This window comes from Lolium rigidum, chromosome 3 (assembly GCF_022539505.1).
Source record: "Lolium rigidum isolate FL_2022 chromosome 3, APGP_CSIRO_Lrig_0.1, whole genome shotgun sequence".
In the NCBI taxonomy this organism is placed as follows: domain Eukaryota; kingdom Viridiplantae; phylum Streptophyta; class Magnoliopsida; order Poales; family Poaceae; genus Lolium; species Lolium rigidum.
In genome coordinates, this window is record NC_061510.1 from 151,693,998 (window position 1) to 151,717,020 (window position 23,023).

Below are 23,023 nucleotides of genomic sequence, written 5' to 3' on the forward strand. Positions count from 1 at the left end.
CACACATTCGTTGGGAACCCCAAGAGGAAGGTATGATGCGCACAGTAGCAAGTTTTCCCTCAGAAAGAAACCAAGGTTTAATCGAACCAGGAGGAGCCAAGAAGCACGTTGAAGGTTGATGGCGGCGAAATGTGATGCGGCGCAACAACAGGGATTCCGGCGCCAACGTGGAACCTGCACAACACAACCCAAGTACTTTGCCCCAACGAAACAGTGAGGTTGTCAATCTCACCGGCTTGTTGTAACAAAGAATTAACCGTATTGTGTGGAAGATGATTGTTTGCAAGAAAACAAGTAAAACAAGTATTGCAAGAGATTGTATGCTATGTAAAGAATAGGACCGGGGTCCACAGCTCACTAGAGGTGTCTCTCCCATAAGATAAAAGCATGTTGGGTGAACAAATTACAGTCGGGCAATTGACAAATAGAGAAGGGCATAACAATGCATATACATTATATGATAAATATAGTGAGATTTAATTGGGCATTACGACAAAGTACATAGACCGCCATCCAACTGCATCTATGCCTAAAAAGTCCACCTTCAGGTTATCATCCGAACCCCATTCAGTATTAAGTTTCAAAGCAACAGACAATTGCATTAAGTATGGTGCGTAATGTAATCGACAACTACATCCTTAGACATAGAATCAATGTTTTATCCCTAGTGGCAACAGCACATCACAACCTTAGAACTTTCTGTCACCGTCCCAGTGTCAATGAAGGCATGAACCCACTATCGAGCATAAATACTCCCTCTTGGAGTTAAGAGCAAAAACTTGGCCGAGCCTCTACTAATAACGGAGAGCATGCAAGATCATAAACAACACATAAACAATAGATTGATAATCACCATAACATAGTATTCTCTATCCATCGGATCCCGACAAACACAACATATAGTATTACGGATAGATGATCTTGATCATGTTAGGCAGCTCACAAGATCCAACAATGAAGCACAATTAGGAGAAGACGACCATCTAGCTACTGCTATGGACCCATAGTCCGGGGGTGAACTACTCACTCATCACTCCGGAGGCGACCATGGCGGTGTAGAGTCCTCCGGGAGATGAATCCCCTCTCCGGCAGGGTGCCGGAGGCGATCTCCTGAATCCCCCGAGATGGGATTCGCGGCGGCGGTGTCTCTGGAAGGTTTTCCGTATCGTGGCTCTCGGTACTGGGGGTTTCGCGACGGAGGCTATAAGTAGGCGAAAGGGTAGGTCAAGAGGCGGCACGAGGGGGACAGGCCGGCGCGGCCAGGGCCTGGGTCGCGCCGCCCTGTCATCTGGCCACCTCGTGGCCCCACTTCGACTCCCCTTCGGTCTTCTGGAAGCTTCGTGCAAAAATAGGACCCTGGGCGGTGATTTCGTCCAATTTCGAGAATATTTCCTTACTAGGATTTCTGAAACCAAAAACAGCAGAAAACAGCAACTGGCTCTTCGGCATCTTGTTAATAGGTTAGTTCCAGAAAATGCGTAAATACGACATATAATGTGCATAAAACATGTAGGTATCATCAATAAAGTAGCATGGAACATAAGAAATTATCGATACGTTGGAGACGTATCAGCATCCCCAAGCTTAGTTCTCGCTCGTCCCGAGCGGTGTAAAACGATAACAAAGATAATTTCTGAAGTGACATGCCATCATAATCTTGATCATACTATTTGTAAACATATGTAATGAATGCAGCGATCAAAACAATGGTAATGACATGAGTAAACAACTGAATCATAAAGCAAAGACTTTTCATGAATAGTACTTCAAGACAAGCATCAATAAGTCTTGCATAAGAGTTAACTCATAAAGCAATAAATCAAAGTAAAGGTATTGAAGCAACACAAAAGAAGATTAAGTTTCAGCGGTTGCTTTCAACTTATAACATGTATATCTCATGGATATTGTCAACATAAAGTAATATAACAAGTGCAATATGCAAGTATGTAGGAATCAATGCACAGTTCACACAAGTGTTTGCTTCTTAAGGTGGAGGGAGATAGGTAAACTGACTCAACAATAAAAGTAAAAGAATGGTCCTTCAAAGAGGAAAGCATCGATTGCTGTATTTGTGCTAGAGCTTTTATTTTGAAAACATGAAACAATTTTGTCAACGGTAGTAATAAAGCATATGAGTTATGTAAATTATATCTTACAAGTTGCAAGCCTCATGCATAGTGTACTAATAGTGCCCGCACCTTGTCCTACTTAGCTTGGACTACCGGATCTTTGCATGCCATGTTTCAACCAAGTGTCACAAAGGGGTACCTCCATGCCGCCTCGTACAAAGGTCTAAGGAGAAAGCTCGCATTTTGGATTTCTCGCTTTTGATTATTCTCAACTTAGACATCCATACCGGGACAACATGGACAACAGATAATGGACTCCTCTTAAATGCATAAGCATGTAGCAATAATTATTATTCTCATATGAGATTGAGGATATATGTCCAAAACTGAAACTTCAACCATGATTCATGGCTTTAGTTAGCGGCCCAATGTTCTTCTCTAACAATTTTGCATGCTCCAATCATTAAGGTGATAGATCCTTCAGACAAGACGGACATGCATAGCAACTCACATGATATTCAACAATAGTTGATGGCGTTCCCCAGAAGCATGGTTATCGCACAACAAGCAACTTAATAAGAGATAAAGTGCATAAGTACATATTCAATACTACAATAGTTTTTAAGGCTATTTTGTCTCATGAGCTATATATTGCAAAGGTGAATGATGGAATTTTAAAGGTAGCACTCAAGCAATTTACTTCGGAATGGCGGAGAAATACCATGTAGTAGGTAGGTATGGTGGACACAAATGGCATAGTAGTTGGCTCAAGGATTTTGGATGCATGAGAAGTATTTCCTCTCGATACAAGGTTTAGGCTAGCAAGGTTATTTGAAGCAAACTCAAGGATGAAACGGTGCAGCAAAACTCACATAAAAGACATATTGTAAACATTATAAGACTCTACACCGTCTTCCTTGTTGTTTAAAACTCAATACTAGATATTATCTAGACCTTAGAGAGACCAAATATGCAAATCAAATTTTAGCAAGCTCTATGTATTTCTTCATTAATGGGTGCAAAGCATATGATGCAAGAGCTTAAACATGAGCACAACAATTGCCAAGTATCACATTATCCAAGACATTTTAGAATTACTACATGTAGCATTTTCCAATTCCAACCATATAACAATTTAACGAAGAAGAAACTTCGCCTTGAACATTATGAGTAAAGCCTAAGGACATATTTGTCCGTATGCAACAGCGGAGCGTGTCTCTCTCCCACAAAGTGAATGCTAGGATCCATTTTATTCAAACAAAAACAAAAACAAAAACAAACCGACGCTCCAAGCAAAGAACACAAGATGTGATTGAATAAAAATATAGTTTCAGGGGAGGAACCTGATGATGTTGTCGATGAAGAAGGGGATGCCTTGGGCATCCCCAAGCTTAGACGCTTGAGTCTTCTTAAAATATGAAGGGGTGAACCACGGGGGCATCCCAAGCGGCCAAGCTTATACCTTCCACTCCTCTTGATCGTAGTATATCATCCTCCTCTCTTGACCCTTGAAAACTTCCTTCACACCAAACTTCAAGCAAACTCATTAGAGGGCTAGTGCATAATGAAAAACTCACATGTTCAGAGGTGACACAATCATTCTTAACACTTCTGGACATTGCACAAAACTTCTGAAAGTTAATGGAACAAAGAAACTCATTCAACTTAACAAAAGCGGCAATGCGAAATAAAAGGCAGAATCTGTCAAAAACAGAACAGTCCGTAAAGACGAATTTTAAAATGGCACCAGACTTGCTCAAATGGAAAAACTCAAAACTAATGAAAGTTGCGTACATATCTGAGAATCACGCTCGTAAATTGGCAGATTTTTCTGAGTTTCCTACAGAGAAATAAGCCCAGATTCGTGACAGATAGAAATCTGTTTCTGCGCAGAAATCCCAAGTATAACATCAACTTTAACATAGAAACTTTACTTGGCACAAAAAGATGATAAGGAGAGGTTGCTACAGTAGTAAACAACTTCCAAGACTCAAATATAAAACAAAGTACTGTAGTAAAAATATGGGTTGTCTCCCATAAGCGCTTTTCTTTAACGCCTTTCGGCTAGGCGCGTAAAGTGCAAATCAAGTAACATCGAGAGTAGAAGCATCAACATCATAACTTGTTCTAATAATAGAATCAAAAGGCAACTTCATTCTCTTTCTAGGGAAGTGTTCCATACCTTTCTTGAGAGGAAATTGATATTTAATATTACCTTCCCTCATATCAATAACAGCACCAACGGTTCGAAGATAAGGTCTTCCCAACACAATAGGACAAGATGTATTACATTCGATATCCAAGACAACAAAATCAACGGGGACAAGGTTATTGTTAACCGTAATGCGCACATTATCAATCCTCCCCAAAGGTTTTTTTTTAACATTATCGGCAAGATTAACATCCAAATAACAATTCTTCAATGGTGGCAAGTCAAGCATATAATAAATCTTTTTAGGCATAACAGAAATACTTGCACCAAGATCACATAAAGCATTACATTCAAAGTCATTGAATTTCATTTTAATGATGGGCTCCCAACCATCTTCTAACTTTCTAGGAATAGAAGTTTCAAGTTTTAGTTTCTCTTCTCTAGCTTTTATGAGAGCATTTGTAATATGTTTTGTAAAGGCTAAATTTATAGCACTAGCATTAGGGATTTTAGCAAGTTTTTGCAAGAACTTTATAACTTCAGAGATGTGGCAATCATCAAAATCTAAATCATTATGAGCTACAGCAATGGGATCATTGTTCCCAAGGTTGGAAAAAATTTCAGCAGTTTTATCACAAGCAGTTTCAAGCAGTTTTAGCAATTTCAGAGCAGTTTTGTTCGCTTTGCACTAGAAGTAGAAACATTGCCAACACCAATTATTTTACCATTGATAGTAGGAGGTGCAGCAACATGTGAAGAATTAGCATTACTAGTGGTGGTAATAGTCCAAACTTTAGCTACATTATTCTCTTTAGCTAGTTTTTCATTTTCTTCTCTATCCCACCTAGCACGCAATTCAGCCATTAATCTTATATTCTCATTAATTCTAACTTGGATGGCATTTTCTGTAGTAGTAATCTTATTATCAATATCATTATTAGGCATAACTTTCAATTTTAAAAGACTAACATCAGAGGCAAGTCTATCAACTCTAGAAGCAATAATATCAATTTTATCAAGCTTTTCCTCAACAGATTTGTTAAAAGCAGTTTGTGTACTAATAAATTCTTTAAGCATAGCTTCAAGACCAGAGGGTACACTCCTATTATTGTTGTAAGAATTCCCATAAGAATTACCATAACCATTACCATTAGCGAAGGATATGGCCTATAGTTATTATCGAGTTGTTCCTATAAGCATTGTTGTTGAAATTATTATTTTTAATGAAATTCACATCAACATTTTCTTCTTGAGCAACCAATGAAGCTAAAGGAACATTATTTGGATCAACATTAGATCTACCATTCACAAGCATAGACATAATCACATCAATCTTATCACTCAAGGAAGAGGTTTCTTCAACGAATTTACCTTCTTACCTTGTGGAGCTCTTTCCGTGTGCCATTCAGAGTAATTTATCATCATATCATCAAGAAGTTTTGTAGCCGACCCCAAAGTGATGGACATAAAGGTACCTCCAGCAGCTGAATCCAATAAATTCCGCGAAGAAAAATTTAGTCCTGCATAGAAGGTTTGGATGATCATCCAAGTAGTCAGTCCATGGGTTGGGCAATTCTTTACCAAAGTTTTCATTCTCTCCCATGCTTGAGCAACATGTTCAGTATCTAATTGCTTAAAATTCATTATGCTACTTCTCAAAGATATAATTTTAGCGGGAGGATAATATCTACCAATAAAAGCATCCTTACATTTAGTCCATGAATCAATACTATTCTTAGGCAAAGATAGCAACCAATCTTTAGCTCTTCCTCTTAATGAGAAAGGAAACACTTTCAATTTAATAATATCACCATCTACATCCTTATACTTTTGCATTTCACAAAGTTCAACAAAATTATTGAGATGGGCAGACAGCATCATCGTAACTAACACCAGAAAATTGATCTCTCATGACAAGATTTAGTAAAGCAGGTTTAATTTCAAAGAATTCTGCTGTAGTAGCAGGTGGAGCAATAGGTGTGCATAGGAAATCATTATTATTTGCATTTGTGAAGTCACACAACTTAGTATTTTCAGGGGTATTCATTTTAGCAACGATAAATAAAACAAACTAGATAAAGTAAATGCAAGTAACTAATTTTTTTTGTGTTTTTGATATAGAGAGCAAGACAAGTAAATAAAGTAAAACTAGCAACTAATTTTTTTGTGTTTTGTTTAGGTGCAGCAAACAAAGTAGTAAATAAAATAAAGCAAGACAAAAACAAAGTAAAGAGATTGAGAAGTGGAGACTCCCCTTGCAGCGTGTCTTGATCTCCCCGGCAACGGCGCCAGAAAAAGAGCTTGATGGCGTGTAACTCACACGTTCGTTGGGAACCCCAAGAGGAAGGTATGATGCGCACAGTAGCAAGTTTTCCCTCAGAAAGAAACCAAGGTTTAATCGAACCAGGAGGAGCCAAGAAGCACGTTGAAGGTTGATGGTGGCGAAATGTGATGCGGCGCAACAACAGGGATTCCGGCGCCAACGTGGAACCTGCACAACACAACCCAAGTACTTTGCCCCAACAAAAGAGTGAGGTTGTCAATATCACCGGCTTGCTGTAACAAAGAATTAACCGTATTGTGTGGAAGATGATTGTTTGCAAGAAAACAGTAAAACAAGTATTGCAGTAGATTGTATGCTATGTAAAGAATAGGACCGGGGTCCACAGTTCACTAGAGGTGTCTCTCCCATAAGATAAAAGCATGTTGGGTGAACAAATTACAGTCGGGCAATTGACAAATAGAGAAGGGCATAACAATGCATATACATGATATGATAAATATAGTGAGATTTAATTGGGCATTACGACAAAGTACATAGACCGCCATCCAACCGCATCTATGCCTAAAAAGTCCACCTTCAGGTTATCATCCGAACCCCATTCAGTATTAAGTTGCAAAGCAACAGACAATTGCATTAAGTATGGTGCGTAATGTAATCGACAACTACATCCTTAGACATAGAATCAATGTTTTATCCCTAGTGGCAACAGCACATCACAACCTTAGAACTTTCTGTCACTCGTCCCGGTGTCAATGAAGGCATGAACCCACTATCGAGCATAAATACTCCCTCTTGGAGTTAAGAGCAAAAACTTGGCCAGAGCCTCTACTAATAACGGAGAGCATGCAAGATCATAAACAACACATAAACAATAGATTGATAATCACCATAACATAGTATTCTCTATCCATCGGATCCCGACAAACACAACATATAGTATTACGGATAGATGATCTTGATCATGTTAGGCAGCTCACAAGATCCAACAATGAAGCACAATTAGGAGAAGACGACCATCTAGCTACTGCTATGGACCCATAGTCCAGGGGTGAACTACTCACTCATCACTCCGGAGGCGACCATGGCGGTGTAGAGTCCTCCGGGAGATGAATCCCCTCTCCGGCGAGGGTGCCGGAGGCGATCTCCCGAATCCCCCGAGATGGGATTCGCGGCGGCGGTGTCTCTGGAAGGTTTTCCGTATCGTGGCTCTCGGTACTGGGGGTTTCGCGACAGAGGCTATAAGTAGGCGAAAGGGTAGGTCAAGAGGCGGCACGAGGGGCCCAGGGGACAGGCCGGCGCGGCCAGGGCCTGGGCCGCGCCGCCCTGTCATCTGGCCACCTCGTGGCCCCACTTCGACTCCCCTTCGGTCTTCTGGAAGCTTCGTGCAAAAATAGGACCCCGGGCGGTGATTTCGTCCAATTCCGAGAATATTTCCTTACTAGGATTTCTGAAACCAAAAACAGCAGAAAACAAGAATCGGCTCTTCGGCATCTTGTTAATAGGTTAGTTCCAGGAAATGCGTAAATACGACATATAATGTGCATAAAACATGTAGGTATCATCAATAAAGTAGCATGGAACATAAGAAATTATCGATACGTTGGAGACGTATCAGAGCACTCCGGCACTGCCGCCGGGACGCGATTTTGACCATAACGGTCAGATATTTTGGCCCCTATTTAAGGGGGTCTTCTTCCCCAAAGTTCCTGGTCGTTTTGAGCTCGTTTTGCCCCCATTGTTGACCTTCTTTGAGCTTGCTATCTCCCTCTCCCTCCCATGAATCTTGCATCTATTTGAGAGAAAGATAGAGGAGATCTAGATCTACATCTTCACCAATCAAACCCCTCTCTTTGTGAGGGGAATCCACTAGATCTAGATCTTGGAGAAATTTGGTGTTCCTCCTCTTATTTGTTCTTCCTCTCTTATTCCCCCAATAGCTTTTGTAGCTTTGTTGGAATTTGAGAGAGAGGGACTTGAGCATCTTTGTGGTGTTCTTGCCATTGCATTTGGTGCATCGGTTTGAGTTCTCCACGGTGATTCGTGGTGGTGAAAGCAAGAAGGTTGTTACTCTTGGGTTCTTGGAACCCTAGACGGTTTAGTGGCCTTTGTGGCATCTTAGTGGTGTTCTTGGGGACTCCAATTAAGTTGTGGAGAATCTTCAAGGGCAAGGCCTTTGTGGCATCTTTGTGGTGTTCTTGGGGACTCCAATTAAGTTGTGGAGAATCTTCAAGGGCAAGGCCTTTGTGGCATCTTAGTGGTGTTCTTGGGGACTCCAATTAAGTTGTGGAGAATCTTCAAGGGCAAGGCCTTTGTGGCAATTTATTGGGAGCCTCCAATTAAGTTGTGGAGATAGCCCCGAGCTTTGTGCGGGTTCGGTGACCTTCCTAAGGTCCCATAGTGGATCGAGGACATCCCTTTTGGTGGGAATTCTCGAGGATAATACGGTGGCCCTCGTGCATTTGGAGTGACTTGTCCTCCACACCGCTCCAACGGAGAGTAGCACTCGCAAGAGTGTGAACTTCGGGCTACATCGTTGTCTCCGCGTCACTTCGGTTATTCCTATACCCGAGCTCTTTACTTATGCACTTTACCTTGTGATAGCCATCGTGCTTGAAGTTATTTATATCTTGCTATCACATACTTGCTTGTATTGCTTAGCATAAGTTGTTGGTGCACATTGTAAGGGTATTTTACCCTTATCCATTATTTTGGTAACAATGACACCGTGCTAGAGTATTTGGCATAATATGTTTATAAGGATAATCTCAGGTTTTAGGCAATGAGGCATAAATGGTGTATCAAAGGAACAAGAAGGCTAAAGGAGACCCCTCACTTCAACAACAATCGAAAAGGGGTCTACAGCAGAAATCCGGTCTGCAGCCCGGTCCAACCGGGCCAAGAACCGGCCGATCCGGCGCACAGCTCGGTCAACCGGTCGCCAACCGGAGCATCCGGCGCACGACCCGGTCGACCGGTCGCCAACCGGACTCCACACAAGAACACAGCAAATCCGGTTGCCGACCGGTCAGCCGGCCTACAGACCGGCGGGTCCGGCGCACGGCCCGGTCGACCGGTCGCCAACCGGAGGAGCCTCTGGACGACGAAAAGATGATCCGGTCACCAGCCCGGTCCGACCGGCCTCTCCACCGGGCAGTCCGGTCCCTGGTCCGGTCTGACCGGGTTTGTCGAGGAAACGCTGAGGTGGCAAGTGGCCAACGGCCATATTTCGAAGACCACTATAAATAGCCCTTATCCTAACTCTAGACAGTTAGGCACTACACTACAAGCTGTTCTTGAGCTCCTTCTCTCATACTCCATTGTTATAAACACCAAAAGCCTCAGATCTCCTTCCTCCTCCACCCAAACTCAAATCCCTCCGGGGAAACGATAGAGGAGGACCCGATCTACCGTTCTACCAAGCCAAATCTTATTCCCCCTTGTATTCATCAAGAAGCTTGCTTCCTAGGGTTCCTTGGAAACCCTAGGTGGGCAAGAGGAGTCCGGAAGCATCCGGGCTGTGGATCTGCTCCGGGCAAGATTGTGAAGGTTTGGAGGCTACCTCAAAGTCTACCACAAGTGAGAGAGCTATTCCTTCGTGGGATAGGCTCCGGAGAATAGGGTGAGCCTTCGTGGCGCGGGGAATCCTTCGTGGGACCTCCACTCCTCCAAACGTGACGTACCTTGTTGCAAAGCAAGGGAACACGGGAATACATCCTCATCTCCGCGTGCTATCGGTTATCTCTAACCGAACTCCTTACTTGTGATTTAACTGCCTGTGTGAGCCTTCGTGCTCGAGTTAGTTGTATCCTCATATAGGTTGCTTCACCTAGTTTGCATTAGGCTCACCTTTATATTCCGCAAAGCCTAATATTGCAAAGAAATAATTAAAATCTGTAGAAACCTATTCACCCCCCCCTCTAGGTTTACCATCTCTATACTTTCAATTGGTATCAAAGCCTGGACTCTTTTTAAGGGCTTCACCGCCTTAAGAGTGAGATGGAAAAACTATTCGAGGGTCTAGATGATGACTCTAACCTTTCGGTTAAAGAAATGAAATCTAGATTCTTGGCATATGAGGCCGAGAAGAAGAAAAAGGAGGATGAACTACAAAGCCAAATGGCAGAAATGTCCGTCATGCTTAAGAACCTAATCGCTAATGGAGCCCCTAGTGGGACTTCGGGCTCTAAGGAAACTTACAATGAAGTTAACCATGACTATCCCGAAACACTTCACCCATGCCTCATATAAACCATAGTGGGACCGTTCCCCATTTTGATGGAACTCACTTTCCACATTGGAAATCTTCTATGGAATCTCATATTCGCAGCTGCAGTGTGGAGCTATGGGAGATCATTCTTCATGGATACCGGGAGCCACAAGATCCCGTTCGATTGACCTCCACCGAGTTCTACAACCATCAACTCAATGCCTCCGCACGTGACAAGATTAGAAGTGGCATCAATCGCAAGCTCCTTGATCAAGTCAATGACATCGGCTTCGCTAAAGAGTTGTGGGATCGAATCGTAGTACTCCAAGAGGGAACCGATTTGATCCAATCATCTCTTTATGAGACCGCAAAGCAAGAAGCTCACCGATTCATGATTCGAGAAGGAGAATCCATAGCCGATGCCTATGCAAGGCTTGGTGCTCTTAGAGTAAGGATCAAGGGACTTGGTGCTGAGAAGTATGATGACGGCTTTGAGATGAATGAAGGATTCATAAAGTCCAAGGTCATTGCTATGATTGCTGTCAAGCAAGAAGATACCAACCTTGCACTCAACTTGCAAATCATGACCAAGAGTGCCGATCTGAACTCCGATGACCTAGTCTCCTATGTGGCCGCCAATGAAAACATGGCCAAGGCAGGAAAAATGCTCATGGCAATGAACCGTGTTGATGAAGCCTCACACAACCATGAAGCGTCACACAACCTTGCTCTCAAGGCTAGAGCTGACCATGGAGGAGAAGAAGAATATGAAATTGAAGAAGATGAGGAGATGACCTCAACTAGTGACATCGCTACCGACTTTGCCTTCTTTGCCAAGAAGTACAAGGGAAAGTTTCCAATGCTCCTCAATGACAAGAAGAAGAAGAGAACTTGCTACAATTGTGATGAAGAGAGCCACTTTGCAAATGAGTGCCCTTATGAGAAAAGGGTAAACAAGCCAAAGTTCATCAAAGGGGTCAAGCCAAGATTGAAGCCAAACCCAATCAACGACCGATACAAGAGGAACAAGGGAAGAGCCTTTGTTGGGGCCGAGTACTTGTCCGATGAAGAAGAGGACGATGAGGAGAAGGAGGCCGGTGTGGCCGGCTTGGCTTTCTCTAAGCCCGGGTCACTCTTCACATATGACTACTCCAAGGATTACTCCACGGAGAATGATGTTGGTTCTTCCTTCATGGCAAGAATAACTCAAGATGATGACTCCGACGACTCTTCCTCATCTACAACCGTTGGCTCTTGTCTTATGGAAAGAGAAACCAAGGTAATGGAACCCCCACCTTCTTTGTCTAGTGTCCTTGATGATGAAGCTGAAAATCAAAAGGAATTAAATGTGCTTAAGGAACTTTCACTACTAGGGAAAAGCCTATAGGTGGAGGCAAGTGGTGCCGGCGCACCACCTTGGACATGCGCCGGTGGAAAGTATTGCCGGCGCACCACAATTCAGCCGCGCCGGCGATGAAGGACTACTGCCGGCGCACCTTGGGAAAAGACTCGCCGGCGCTATTTCTCGGCATGGCCCCGGCCGATTCGGGCCAGGCCCAAGAATCATTGCCGGCGCACCGGGCCAGTGGTGCGCCGGTGGAAAATTTGCTATTGCCGGCACACCTGTGCGCCGGCAATGATTCTTGGGCCTAGCCCGGGGGTGATATAGCCGAAAGGGTATGTTCTGCCGGCGCGCCCGTGCCATGGTGCGCCGGCAGTAACCTGGGCAGTTATTTCTGCTCAACAACCACTCCCCACTCTACTACCACTCCACTCCTCCACACAAACCCGAGCCTTCTCCCATCCCAGCTCATTTTTGCCCATTTCTATCCCCAATTTCACCAATTTGACCAAACAAAATCATATTTTTTGAGCAAATCTTCCCTTCCTACATGCATCTCCCACATCCCCCTATGTAGATCTAGATCTAATATCCCGCATTGACCGCTCAATCTAGATCTAGATCTAGAAAGTCGGCTTCCATACGCCATTGTCGCGGCGCTTCGTCTCGATCTCATCGACAAATATATCAAACAAATAGGTGATTAATGAACAAATTAAGGAATGAAATCGACGTATGTTGGACATTTGAAGCAAAGCTAGCTCTCGTGTGTGGCATATATATATGTTGTGCTTGTGCTTGTGTGTGTGTTGGCGTTGAAAATGAGTTGCCAACGTTGCGCCGAAATGTTGATTCTTCAAGTTTCCGTTTCGGCACATTTCGGCGCTCCTATGTCCTACCGTGTAGGAAGGTCATGCCGAAATTTTCCGTGAAAACTACCGACGGATGCATGGTTCTAATCAATTATGTAATCTTACCATGCAGGCGAGAATGGTTATCGAGATGAGTGAAAGCATCGTGATGAGATATCTGAAACACACGATCATCGACATGTATGAAAATAAACGCACGGAGGTATTGTGTCCGTGCCGGAGATGCAAACGAGGGAAATGGTTTGACCCGTATTCGGGAAAATTGCAGGGGCACCTGCTCACTAATGGTTTCATGCATGGACACACTCAATGGATGAGCGATGATGGCGCGGAGGTCAATGGGGCGACGGCAGCAGGTGGTAATAATGGCCGGCAAGAAGGAGGGCATCATGACATTGATGACGATGAAGAGTTTGTCGTAGAAGACGATAACCTTGACGACGATAATAACCTTGACGATGACAATAACCTTGACGACGACGAAGAGGTGCCGCTAGCTTCAGTCGTGCGGGACCCTCATCTTCAAGATCTGCTTCTCGAAAAGACGAAGGGCGCCAAGCGGAAATCAAAGCTTGAGCAACTGGAGATAGACTCGAATACTCCGTTGTACGACTCAGGTCGCGGGTTGGGGAGTCCCGCTTGAGAGTAGCTCTCGATGTGCTGCAGATGAAGGCGAAACACGGATGGACGGACACAAGCGTCGACGACATCCTGGAATACGTGAAAGATCTCCTTCCTGCCGGGAACACGTGTCCCGGTAGTCTAGCCGAGGCCAAGAGAATCACGTGCCCTCTCGACTTACCCCACGAAAAGTATCACGCCCGCATCAACGATCGTATCATGTATCGCAAGGAGCACGTGGACAAGACCAAATGTCCTGTGTGTGACGCTGAACGGTACAAGAAAGGGAAGAAGAAAGCTCCTCGGAAAGTTGTGTGGTACTTCCCGCTCGCCCCCCGGCTGCAACGGTTCTACGCGGACCGCAAGGAAGCAAAGCTCATGCGCTGGCACGCTGAAAGAAAGGAGGCAGTGTTGAATGATGAAGATCGGATTGAGCACCCAGTGCTGACACACCCTTCGGATGCAAGCCAGTGGAAAGCATTAGACAATGAATTCGGAAGTTTTGGGGCAGAACCCAGAAACATCAGGTTGGGTGCGAGCACGGACGGATTCAATCCATTCGGAAACCAGAGCAGCACACATAGCACATGGCCCGTGTTTGTATGGATCTACAACCTCCCGCCCTGGCTGTGCATGAAGAGGAAGTACATACAGATGAGTATGCTAATTCAAGGGCCGACACAGCCAGGAAACGATATCAACATGTATCTCGAACTATTAAAGGAGGAGCTTGAAACGTTGTGGGCGGAGGAAGGGGTAGATACATGGGACGCCGTCGCGGAAGAATATTTCCCTTTGAGAGCCGCGTTGATCACGACGGTGCGGGACTACCTCGGATACGGTTACATTTCGTGCCGGGTGTGCCATGGACACAAGGCATGTGTCGGGTGCATGGAAGAGACGATGTTTTTGCAGCTTGGTAAGGATCCCGGCTCTTCGAAAACAGTTTACATGGGGCATCGAAGGTGGCTACAGAAGACTGACCCGTGGAGAAAGCGTGGAGATCTGTTCGATGGTACAAATGAACCCCGAGGACCTCCACGGAAGAAGAGCGGCGAAGAGATCGATACATTACTGAAAGGTTGGAAGGAGTGCCCTCCGCCGGGAAAGATACGTCAAAAGCCTGGAGAGAAGAAGAAGAAAAGGCAACGGCGACGCCGCTCATTGGTGTATGGAAAAGGAGGTCCGTGTTTTGGGACTTGCCGTACTGGAAAATTCTCGATACACCTCACTGCCTTGATGTCATGCATATTACAAAGAACGTGTGCGAGAGCTTGCTTGGCACTCTTCTCAACATGCCGGACCGGACCAAAGATGGGCCGAAAGCAAGACACGACCTGAAAGTTTTGGGCATCAGGGAAGAGCTTCGGATCCCGGCGGCCCAAGAGGGACGATCGGAGGAGGAGGCGGACGGCGGTCGGAAGCGCAAAAGGATTAAGCAGCCGGACTATTACTCGTCCCCCTCCTGCTTCACTTTTAGTCCGGCCGAGGTCGATCAATTTTTCAATTGCCTTCTAGGAGTCGAGTGCCCTTCGGTTACTCCGGGCTAATAAGCGGATACATGGACCCCAAGAAACGAAACTTCAGCGGCATGAAGTCTCATGATCGTCACGTGATGATGACGCAGATTCTTCCGGTTGCAATCCGAGGTATAATGGATGACCATGTCCGTGCAACGCTGACTGGGCTCTGTAACTTCTTCGACGTCATAACTCGGAAGTCGATAAGCGTGAAGAAACTCGCAAGGCTCCAGGAAGAGATCGTGGTGATCCTATGTGAGCTTGAGATGTACTTCCCGCCTGCATTCTTTGACGTGATGGTCCATCTGTTGGTCCATATCATGGATGATATCGTCAATCTAGGGCTGGCATTCTTACACAACATGATGCCGTTTGAAAGAATGAATGGGGTCATTAAAGGATACGTTCGTAACGAGTCACATCCGGATGGAAGCATCGTACGGGGCTGGCTCACCGAAGAGCGCATCTCTTTACGCACGAATTATCTAGACATCGAGGACCCTGTTGGTTTGCCTCAAAACAAGCACCTCCGCAGGTTCGAGGGAGTAGGCCACAAAAATGGAAGGAAGGAACTACACGTGCACATGTCTGGTCGGACTTCCGACTTTGACAGGGCCAACTTAGTAGCGCTACAACACATTGACTTGATCGATCCTTGGTTGAAAGAGCACAAAACCATGATAGAGAACAGTGGCAAGCCGATGATGACGGAAGCGAGAAATATACAAAGAGCACAACTCCTCTTTCGCGCGCTGGTTCAAAGACCACATTGATGCTAATCCCCCACCAATGGATTCTCGACAAGGATAAACTAGTATTGGCCTTGTCACATGGCCCCGCGCCCAACCTCATGACTTACCAAGCGTACGATATCAACGGGTACACATTCTACACGGAAGAAAAAGACAAGAACGAGTGCTTACCGGAACTCGGGGGTAACGATGGATTCTCGGACGGGTGACGTAAAGACTAGATACTACGGAAGAATCAAGGAAATCGGGAGCTTAGCTACGCTGGGGAGAAAGTGCCGATGTTCCGTATCAGATGGGCTAAGAACGTCACAAAAGAAGACCGGTATTTCACCACCATGTTTCTACCCGAAGCCAACAAATCAAAGTCCACGAACGCCACCGCGCAGAATGAGCCATGGGTACTGGCAGAACACGTGCACCAATGCTTCTTCATAACCGACCCATCCAGGCCTAGCCGTGTTATCGTGAGGAGAGGCAAGAGGACCATCGTCGGAATGGATGGAGTCGCCAACGAGGAAGACTTCGAAGGACAAGTCGGAGACCCAATGATGGAAGAATCCGAGGACGAAGACACAACATACACCACAAGAAGAAGCAGGACCACGCTACCGAGGTCGGGTCGACCCTTCAAAAGAAGAAGTCACGACACGGGGCTAAATTATTCAACGACGAGCAAGAAAAGCAAGAAGAAAGCGAAACACTTTTCTCAATCGATGATGTAAAACTTTATTTGCAATCTATAACTCATATTTTGTGTAATTCATAATTAACTCATATGGTCATGGCCAATATTTTATGTATGACTAATTAATATTGTGTTGGTCAATATTATGTGTATGTATATATAACTCATATATATATCTTCATGTTTTTACATAACTCATGCATATTGCTTCATTATTATCTTGAAAAGATAAGAAATATAAAATACTACAGTATTTGGGGTAAAAGAAAAGAAACATACAATAAAGAGAAAAGAAATAAATAAACATGTCCCACAATACCATGCTAAACACATGTCCAGGTTACAGCTGTGCTAGCCTTATTGCCGGCGCACCAGGCTTACTAATTCGCCGGCAATAACCATGGATCAGCTGTAATTAGGACTTAACGTTTTTTCCCCTTCTTCCTTCTCCCCACACAGCCACATCTCCAACCCCCACACCGTCGATCGAGCGCCGCCGTTCTGTCGCCACCTCAAGTCCCCCTCTCGAGCGCCGCCGTTCTGCGCCCCGCCACCGCCCTCCACCATCCCCTCGACCATCCCCCACCCCCTGCCCCGTACGCCGCCGCGGAAGACCCGTGGAGAAGGAGGTGTCGCGCGCCATTGGAGAAGAAGGTTGCCCGCGCGAGGGACGTCGGCGCCGCCGTTGGAGAAGAAGGAGCCGCGCGCCATTGGTGAGCTTCCCTCTCCCCTTCCCTCTCCCCTTCCCTCCCCCTTCCCTCTCTGTTTAGGGTTCTTCCTCATCTCCGGTGACCCAAGCCGGTTAGGGTTCTTCCTCGTCTCCGCTTAATTGCTAGGGCTAAAATGCAAGAATGGCATCAGTAAAATTTAATGCTTTTTCCATACCCTGGTTCAAATGCTAGCAGTATTGTTTTCTGGTTTTGGTTCTTTATGTTCATAGAAGAATAGAAGAATGGCTGATATTGGAATAATGCATGATATTGTTGGTGCATAGAAGAATTTCTGGATAATCTTGTTGTTGCAGTCCATGCTATTATAAGTGGGTACAAGCTCCGTATGTTGTATGCTCTCTTGTTTGAAACTAAACCAATTTTAAAATGAACCATATATATGCCACTTGATTTAGTTGCAGGTTGCGTAGGAAAAAAGAAAATGAACTTTATATATGTTGAAAATAAACTTTATATATGTTGGTTTAGTTAATAAAATTTGCTAGCAGTACATGGTTCATTTAAATGAAATGAACACTAGTTGGCGATAGCAAATGCTACTACTGGTTTAGCCATTCTTGATTCATGTTTATTAAATTTTTAGGGTTCATATATAGCAAGAATGCATTCTCTGGTTCATTTAAATGCCTAATGAAATGCATTCTCTGGTCATGCTAATAACAAGAATGAAATGCTGATATACAAAATGAATTGCTGCCACTGTAGGTGTTGCATGCTCATGCTAATAATATGAATGAAATGCAAAATTGCTTGCTCATGCTCATGCTCCTAACAAGAATGAAATTCAAAAATGCTTCCATAAAAAATGCTCAATTGTTTAGTTCAAAATGCTCATGCATGCTCACCTGGTTGTAAATTAATTCACTAGCAGCCAAGTGTTAGGGTTAGCCAAGAATGCTAGCGATAGTGGTTCTTCATTTAAATGCTACCGAGTAGCAAGTGTTAGGGTTAGGCATACCTCACATTTATTCACTAGCAGTAGGTTTACTTTATTTAAAAAGAACAAGTGATATGTTCATTCTCTGGTTCATTTAAAAAGAACAAGTGCTATGTTCATTCTCTGGTTTTAAATGGATGCTGTCAACTGATGTACACTGTTAAACATAGCTGGTGCTACTGTAAGAATAAGTGCTATTTTATGCTACTGTAAGTGCATATAAAATGATTTTGTGTCAGGAATTCAGTATGCATATAAAATGATTTTGTGTCAGGAATTCAGTATGCATATAAAATGAATTTGATGACCTGGTAAATTCATGAATCACATATAAATTGCTTGGATAATCTTGAATTTGTAGCAAATTTAATTTGCTGGTTAAATTCATGAATTTGATGCCCTGGCTAATAGGCCATATAAATTGAATTTGTAGCAAACTGAATTTGATGCCTAAATTTTTTGGATAATCTTGATGACTAACTAAATGAATTTGTAGCAAATTGAATTTGCTGGTTAAATTCATGAATTTGATGCCCTGGCTAATAGGCCATATAAATTGAATTTGTAGCAAATTTGAAATGCTACTACTCATGCTCATGCTCACTGCCAAAAAAGAAAATGAAAATAAAAATGCTTGCAGTACCTAGGTAGCTAGGCAGTAGGGTTTTTTTTATGCTTGCAGTACCAGTAGCAGTACAAGGAATGATGAAAAATTGTAAATGCTGGCCAAGTTGGAGGATTCATTCTCTGGTTCATGTAAAAAAATGATGAAAAAATGGTCATGCTACTCCTACTGGTTGATTTAGTTGGTTAATGAAAATGCTTGGTATCTCAAGTTGAGCTTTTGCATGCTCTGGGTGTATTTGTTATACTAAATGCTTCTGGTTTGCTTCTGGTTGAGATGGAAATGTTGTCTCTGGTTGCAAATGTTGCAAATGTTGTCTTTGGTTAAGTTCATTGCTGAAATATTTGAAGTGCAGTGCTACTGCTACTAATTTCTGAAATATTTGAAGTGCGAGTGCTACTACTATTGCTAGGTAATTAATGCTATGCTACCTCATATTCATTATCTGGTTTGAAATTTTGACAGAGCACTAAAATGAATTCATTCTCTGGTTTGTTTAGGTAAATAAGCAGTAGGTAAAGAAGCAGTAGGTTTAGTTCACTATACCATTTATAAAATGCCCAGAAAAAGCTAGCATCTTGACTGGTGTGCTACATATTCCCCTGTAACAAGAATTTCCAACTGCTTATTAGTATTTGTTCAGTAGATGCTGTCAAGTGTTCACAAATGAGAAATGACACATGTTGTTGATATGTTCATTCTCTGCTGCTGGTTGGAAAAGAAATGAAAAATGAAAAATGTATCATATATGTGAATTGCATTTACATTACGGGGATTGAGTTGCTATTGAGTGCCGGAATGTCGATTCATTTCCGTTCCGGCAATTCTAGCACTCGGCATGACCAATTTTTAGCAAAGGTCATGCCGAATTTTTCCGTGAATTCTAACTCTTTCATCTTCTATTAGTGCAAGCCACCATGGCGTCTGAAGAACAATTAGAGGAGCACTACAATAGGCACTTCTTTAGGACGGAGGAGGATGCCGAGGCCGCTGGTGTTGGCGGCGACGAGGATCATGAGATGGAGGATGACGCTGGGGGTAGTGGCGACGAGCCAAGCGGCAACGAGGCAAGCGACGCCGCCGGGGGTAGTACCTACGCGCCAAGCGGCGACGAGGCAACCGGCGCCGCCGGGGTGGCGGCGAGACAAGCGGCGACGATCCTAGCGGCGCCGCCGGGAGTAGTGGCACCGGGACAAGTGGTTCCAAGAGGCCGCGGAAGGCAAGGCGCCAAAACACGGTCGGCACCGGCAGAGACACGATCAAAGAGGTGGACCCCGCCGGTGGATTGCCGAAGGAGCCTAAGGATGTTGCCAAGGGGTACGGCAACCAAGCGGCATGTATCCTCCGAGAGGTCGTCAATCTCAACGAGACGGACCTCCGAGCTGAGAGCAAAGCGCCTCTGCGAGCCCAGCTCATTACGAGGTTGCACTCACGATACAAGTTCCTAGGCGACTACGCCTCCACTGATCAAACCAATAACATTGTGAACTCACAAGCCCTCCTGAAGTTCACCAAACACCTCAGCAGCTACAAGTACATGGTGCGGAAGCTGATTGCTGAGGGCAAAGGTTTCGAAGAGGTCCACTCCGCCTTTCCGCATGTCTCCCAGGCGGACTTTGATGCTTTTGTGGCCAATGAAGAGCTACAAGCAACCAAGAATCGCAAGTTGTGGGGGAAGGAAATGCGGGAGCTTAACATCGGCAACCACAACCTTGGGAGCCGTGGGTACGAGGGAAAGGAGCCCTATTGGGCGAAGGAGGACGAGGCGTATGTAAATGCCGGCATTGAGAACCCCTGGCTCAAGTACAAGGACCCGCTTGAAAGAAGATTCATCAGGTCCCGGTACCATAAGAAGAAACTAACCGGGGAACTTGTCACGGACCCGAAGGTCGTAACCGACATAATTTGGTTCACGAACGACAAGAAGGTCCCGGCGTTGGAGAAAAAACTGGTAAGCAATTTACCGGTTTAATTAGATCAAGTATCGTTCATATAATAGTAGCAACATTTCTAAATGGTTCGCGTTTCTTCCGCGAGGAAGAAGAAAGACAAAAACTTTCTCAATGTGACGAAGGCTCCTCCTCCCGGGCGTCGACGGGCAGGGTAGCTCGGGACAAGCCTCTCGTACGGGCGCTAAACATCGTTAATGAGCATTCACCGACGAGAAGGCCGCATAGAGGCCGTGTGGCCGGCGCCGGTACAGGCTACAAGCATGGTCACTATGGCTTGTCGTCTCGCGGACGATAAAAATGCGCGCGAGTGAGAGGAAGCAGCGGGAGGCGGAGGAAATGAGGGAGTCAATCGTAGCCGAAGTCCAAGCTGGTTTGGTACCGCAACCGGTACCGCAACTCAAAGCTACGCTCGTACACGAAGTCAAAGCTGAAGTCGCCGCTTCAGTCCAAGCAGATTTCAACGCTCTATACGCGTGGTATGAGGGTGGCAAACAAGCCCCCCCCCGAAAATGCAAGTGGTTAGCTTCGACGGCAGCAACTCGATAGCGCCGCCGTCCGCCGGCAATGACAATGTTATAATGGAGACTCCTCCGGCCGCCGGCAATGTCGCTGGTGCTAGGGATTCACCGTCCATGCCGGGTAGCAGCCCCTCCGTCACTTGCACGCCTGCCGCCGCATGTGCCGGCCCGTCGACATTAGCCGAGCTCAACGCCCTCACGGTAATTAACCCATGTGTACATCAAGTTAATATATTAGTTTCGTCATCCTTGCCCTCTCTCTAACGCCATACACATGTTCTCGTAGGCGCTCTCAACGCCATGCACCTTCCTGATGAGAGTAAACGGCGAACTCAAAGACGTCGCGAGGGGGTCCATCCTTCGGCCCCTGGATAAGAAGTGGCACACACGAGATATGGAGGATGACGTTTACCGGGTTGAAGTGGATCGGGCGTTACCGGGCTATGAGGATTTGTTTCCTCCTAATCAACCGCATGGTGCCGATGACGAAGACCCGTTGAATCTTGCCTCACTGAAGGGTTGGGTACTGCTATGGCCGAAGACCCTAATTAGGATCAACACCTACTCGGGGTCGACGGCAAGCAAAGACAAGCACCTTGCGGCGCCACAGGTCAGCGTCCCTCCACGACAGCCAGCGGCGCCGGTGGTCAGCGCCCCACCACAACGGCCAGCTGCACAAGAGGTCAGCGCCCCACCACAACGGCCAGCGGCGCCGGTGGTCAGCGCCCCACCACAACAGCCAGCGGCGCCAGAGGCCGAGGAATACGAACGTGAGGACTTCCAATGGGATATTCCTACGTCTTCACAAGTTGTCCATGAGGATGAGCCGGCCTCAAAATATGGGTGCTCCAAGAAGCTGTTCGATTCTCAAGAAACGGCTGAGGAGGAAAATCCTGAGGAGGTCGCCGCCGCCGTCAAGAAGATGCTGAGCCCTAACACACTCCGTGCTACGGTTACGGCGGTGGGAGATGGTCCAGTACTACAACCCAAGAAGAGGAAGAGGCCAGCTAAGAAGGACGCCAAAGACAAGGCGGCGGCCAAAGACAAGGACAAGGTGGCACTCCTTGACAAGTTGCCAAACAATTGGCGACCTCTGCATCACTTGGGTGAACCGATGCTGCCGGAGCATGTCCTCAAGTTACTCACCGGGGATATGGCAAGCTTGCATACCCAAGTCCAGTATTTGGAGAGGCAGCTTCTCAAATCAAAAAATCCTAGTTACCCTCTCTTCGTGGCGAAGGTGCCAACTGGCATGAACTTCGTCGAGAAGTACCCCGCGGACTTGTGCTTCATCCGGTTCAATGACATCTTCAGCATCTATCGCATGCAAATGCTCCACTTTAGTGTGGTTCGCCTAGTTGCTCTTAGCTTGTCTTCCCAGATCGTTAAGGAGGGGACGCCGACCATCGCGATAATGGACCCCTTCTATATGCGGGAGAGCATCATCTGCAACGCTGGGGATCGGGCGATTGCCACCCGGCAGGTCGAGGATTTCATGCTGGCGAACATTAAGAAGGGCGCAATTCTCATCCCTTACTTCCCCGAGTAAGTAATCACTCGCTAGTCCCCATCACCATTCTATCCTATATCTCCATTTGCATTTCCAAAGGTTAATCCGTGTGTTTTCCGCGGAGGCATGTACTCGCACCCTCATCGTCGTGCACCCGCAACACTCGCATGCGGTCTATCTCGACTCGGGTAGGGACAAGAAGAAAGACTACACCAACATCAAGGCCCTTCTCAATGATGCTCTCAC